Here is a 5,163-nt window from a genome sequence, read left to right on the forward strand (position 1 = left end):
TAGGAACTGATGTTGTCCCAGTGGATGCTGCAGCATTTGAGCTGCTGGAATATAATGAGCAAAAAGACTTCACCCCGTCCATAGAATCACCACCTGATTTGGAATTAAAACAACTCCCGTCCCATCTAAAGTATGCTTTTCTAGGAGAAGAAGGCAAATTGCCTGTCATTATCTCATCTACCYTAGAATTGCATCAAGAAAAGAAACTTGTGGACATGTTGAAACTGCATAAGAAAGCCTTAGGATGGACCATTGCTGACCTTAAAGGGATTAGTCCCTCTATTTGTCAACACAAGATCATCCTAGAAGATAGAAATTTCACTTCCATAGAACCCCAACGAAGGTTGAACCCTGTCATGAAAGAAGTAGTCAAAAAGGAGATTTTAAAATGGTTAGATGCCGGAATTATTTTTCCGATTGCCAGTAGTTCTTGGGTTAGTCCGGTCCAGTGTGTTCCTAAAAAGGGAGGGTTCACWGTCATCAMRAATGAAAAAAATGAACTTATCCCTASTAGAGTTGTCTMTGGTTGGAGAATATGCATGGACTATAGGAGACTAAACAAGGCTACCCAAAAAGACCATTTTCCACTACCTTTCATTGACCAAATGTTAGACAGATTAGCCGGAAAGGAGTTCTATTGTTTCTTAGATGGTTACTCAGGGTACAATCAAATAGCAATTTCTCCGGAAGACCAAGAGAAAACCACCTTTACTTGTCCCTATGGCACCTTTGCTTTCAGAAGAATGCCATTTGGACTTTGTAATGCTCCTGCCACCTTTCAAAGGTGTATGATGTCCATCTTTTCTGATATGCTTGAAAAATCCATTGAAATATTTATGGATGATTTTTCTGTGTATGGTTCATCATTTGACAATTGTTTGAACTAATTTGAAAAAGAGCTTGGAAAGGTGTGAGGAAACGGACTTGGTCCTAAACTGGGAGAAATGTCATTTCATGGTCAAGGAAGGAATTGTTCTTGGACACTTGATTTCAAAAAGAGGGGTTGAGGTAGATAAGGCAAAGCTTGAAGTAATTGAAAAACTACCCGAACCGACCACGGTTAAGGGAATCAGAAGCTTTTTGGGTCATGCCGGATTTTATAGAAGGTTTATCAAAGATTTTTCTAAAATTTCAAAACCGCTTTGTTTACTCCTCCAGCATGACCAAAAATTCAATTTTAATGTTGAATGCAGAAATGCATTCAAAACTTTGAAAAARGCTTTGGTTACCGCACCTGTGGTAGTTGCCCCGGATTGGAACAAACCTTTTGAGATCATGTGCGACGCTAGTGATTGGGCGGTAGGTGCKGTACTAGGACAAAAGAAAGACAAGGTGTTTCATTCAATCTACTACGCAAGTAAGATTTTGAATGAAGCACAAATTAATTATACCACAACTGAGAAAGAATTATTGGCCATAGTTTTCGCTTTTGAGAGGTTTAGGTCCTACTTGATGGGAACAAAAGTCATTGTCCATACCGATCACTCAGCCATCAAGTACCTAATTTCAAAGAAAGATGCAAAACCTAGGTTGATAAGATGGGTGTTGTTATTGCAAGAGTTTGACTTAGAAATTCTTGATAGAAAGGGGGTAGAAAATCAAGTAGCGGACCATTTGTCTAGGTTGGAAGAGCCCGAGAAAGGAGGAATGGATATTAGTGATACTTTTCCAGATGAAAGAATCCTCTTRATTGACCAACCGAAAACACCATGGTTTGCAGATTTGGCTAATTTCTTGGCCTGTGGAATAAAACCCTCTAATTACACAGGCCACATGTTGAAAAAATTCTTTCATGATGTCAAATCTTACCTTTGGGATGAACCATTTTTGTTTAGGCTTGGTGCAGATCAGATTTTGAGAAGATGCGTGCCCGAATCTGAAGTGGCAACCATCTTACAACATTGCCATCATGCACCATACGGAGGCCATTTCGGAGGCCAAAGAACTGCAACCAAAGTTTTACAGTCCGGGTTTTATTGGCCAACTCTTTTTAAAGATTCCCACAACTTTTCACAAAGGTGCAACGAGTGTCAACGGAGTGGCTCCATTTCCAAAAGGAATGAAATGCCATTAAACGGGATACTCGAAGTCGAATTGTTTGATGTTTGGGGAATAGACTTCATGGGTCCTTTTCTTCCATCAAATAATTGCCAATACATACTTGTGGCTGTTGATTACGTTTCCAAATGGGTGGAGGCTATGGCATGTGTGTCAAATGACGCAAAAACTGTGGTTAAGTTCCTCCAAAAACAGATTTTCACACGTTTCGGTACCCCTAGAGCACTAATTAGTGACGAGGGTACTCACTTTGTGAACAATTTATTAAAAGGAGTCATTGAAAAATATAATGTTAACCACAGAATTGCCACGACCTATCACCCGCAAACGAATGGTTTGGCAGAGCTTTCTAATAGGGAAATCAAAAGCATTTTGGAAAAAGTGGTAAAACCAAATAGGAAGGACTGGGCATTTAAATTAGACGACGCTTTATGGGCGTACCGAACCGCTTTCAAAACACCAATCGGTATGTCCCCATATAAGCTTGTCTACATAAAAGCATGTCATTTGCCATTAGAACTTGAGCACAAAGCATATTGGGCTATCAAAGAGCTCAATATGTCTTTGGATGAGGCCGGAAGGAAAAGAAAATTTCAACTTTGCGAGATGGAAGAGCAAAGACAAATGTCTTATGAAAATGCCAAACTCTATAAAGAAAAGACAAAAAAATGGCATGATAATAGGATCCAACACCGGGAGTTGAAAGAGGGACAAAAGGTCCTCTTATTTAACTCTAGGTTGAAACTATTCCCGGGAAAGCTCAAGTCTAGGTGGTCTGGACCCTTTGTCATTCATAAAGTTTACCCCTATGGAGCGGTTGACCTCATCAATCCGGAGGACGACACGGTGTTTAAAATGAATGGACAGCGAATTAAGGTATTTCATGATTCTGTAGCATTCCCGGAGCTTGGCTCTGAGAATTAGGCTATACCTTAGGATGAAGGTATTTTTGGACTTTCTCAAGTCCACGTTTGTTTGTAAATATTCTCCTTCTTTAAATTCATGTTTTTAAGCTTTTATGATTAATTAGTTTGGTCTTGTGAAGGTCTTTTGTAAGGAATCTTTTAGGGGAAGATTGATGTGCTACCATTGCTGCAGTATTTTTAGGGTCACTTGTGAAAATGTTCAGCACCTTTGTAGAAAGTCAGAAGAGTACAATGTGACCTCACCAATACATCACCATAGTCTTTGTCAGCCACCTTTCTGCAGATTATGTTCCCCATGCATCCAAAACCCACTCCATCACATTAAATGTTTATCCATTGGATAATAATTTTTTTTTGACATCTTGGTAAACCATGAGTGCATGAGTTTAATGAAGAAAATACTGTTTCTCTTCCTCCTTAAACACTTATCATCGCCGCCTGCTTCCTCGTCACCATCACCCGCTGCTTTTCTTTTCAAATCACTTTTCCCCCACTCTCCATAAACCACTCTCCATAAACCACTAACCTAGTCTCCATTAACCCCTCAGTCAAAACCACTCCACTCACCTCTCCTCCCTATTCGAAACCATGGCAAGGATGAAGAGAATGGCAGTTCGCGAACCACCGCCACCAGTCCGGCGAAGCAACCGCCGGCGGGCTTGCGCCTCCGCCTCACGACCAACTAGAGAACCTGAGATGGTAGACCTTATCGCCAAGGGCTCGCCCTCGCCGTCTCCTCCCTCATCACCATCACCACCGCGTCAGCCGAACACCCTCCCTCTCGTCGCCGACCCTTCGCCACCGCTCGTTGACGACGCACCGCCTAGGGCACGACGAGCACCCACGCGATATCCACTCCTCGATATCCGCTTCCCGATTGTGCCTCCACCAACTGCGCCTACCACCGTCGCCATCGCCGACATTGCTTCGCCCTTTCCACCACCTCCTCCGCCTGTCAACAATATTCCACCACCATCACCACACACAAGGTTAATCGACATCAACGAACCCCCTCCTTTATCACCAGCAGATTCGAGCCCTAATTTGGGCGCTGAGGTAAACCCCTTTTCACGACTACATGAACTGATAGAGGGAATAACAACCTCTGATTCATCTGAGGATGAACATTTTATTTCTCCTTGTTCTCCCTGCACTGTGATAAGTCCACCAAAAGTGTTCTTTCTCACTTGGTACGATCATCCTTGCACACGTATGCCGCTGTTTTGCCCGATTCCATACCCCACACTGTTGAGGATGAATCGGTTGGGCTTGAGGACATTGATTTGAATGAGCTGAATGAGGCTGTTATAGATCCACACAGTGCGCATGAAAATGAGACTAATATAGAACCTGTTATGGAAACTATGGTTGAAGATAATGTAGAGCCTGATTTGGAGGCCGAGGTACGAAATTTAACCTCAATCCCTACTCGAAAAAGGAAGGGATTGGGACGGATTTTCGCCACACGGTCAAAGGCCGTACAAAGTCGGCCCTTGAAAAAGAAACCAAGACGAACTCCACCATCTGTCCAGCTTAGGCACACAGTCTTTATGCCTCGAACATCACCTCGCACGACCACGGGTAGGCCTGAGGATACAGCAGGCCCTTCTCGGGTGCGTTCCACACGGAGTTTATCAAACACTCGGCCCATTCTTAGGCCACAGATGCGCTTTGATGGGTTTAGTTCTGAGGTTGCGCAGCTACGATTTGCCAAGATAAAAAACAAACAGATTTTACCAGATAAAGGGTTCGATAGGAGGAGTGTCGATGAGTTTAGTTTCATTCGAGAGGTGATCGATAGGCAAGGATGGCAGGCACTGTGTGAGGTGAAAAGTTCCTTTAATCTATCTTTGATTCGAGAGTTTTACGCGGAGGCCTTTATTTTTAGCACCACTAATATCAAACTCCGGGGTGTTAAAGTGAATACTTCGGCCACGTCATTCAATCGGCTTTTGGGTCTATCACCCCCGGCCACAACAGACTTTGAAAGCCTCTCTCAAACAGCCTCGTTTGCCCAGCTAGAAGAGATCAGTAGAGAGTTAGGAAAGGTCGGGACGGGGTGGAACAACCATGCTAATTACATGCTAAGGACCTATCGGGCTTCAAATTTAAAGCCCGATGCAAACGTCTGGATGAACTTCATTCGGTACTCCCTCAACCCCACTACCCACGATAGCTC

General features: G+C 43.2%; 1 pseudogene; it reads left to right on the forward strand.

The window, feature by feature from the left end:
* Nucleotides 1–2,982, forward strand: part of LOC112509135 — an 8,072-nt pseudogene extending 5,090 nt beyond the window's left edge.
* Nucleotides 2,983–5,163: the final 2,181 nt, after the last annotated feature.

Source organism: Cynara cardunculus (genome assembly GCF_001531365.2).
Source record: "Cynara cardunculus var. scolymus isolate 2C chromosome LG 3, CcrdV1, whole genome shotgun sequence".
NCBI classification, from domain to species: Eukaryota; Viridiplantae; Streptophyta; class Magnoliopsida; order Asterales; family Asteraceae; genus Cynara; species Cynara cardunculus.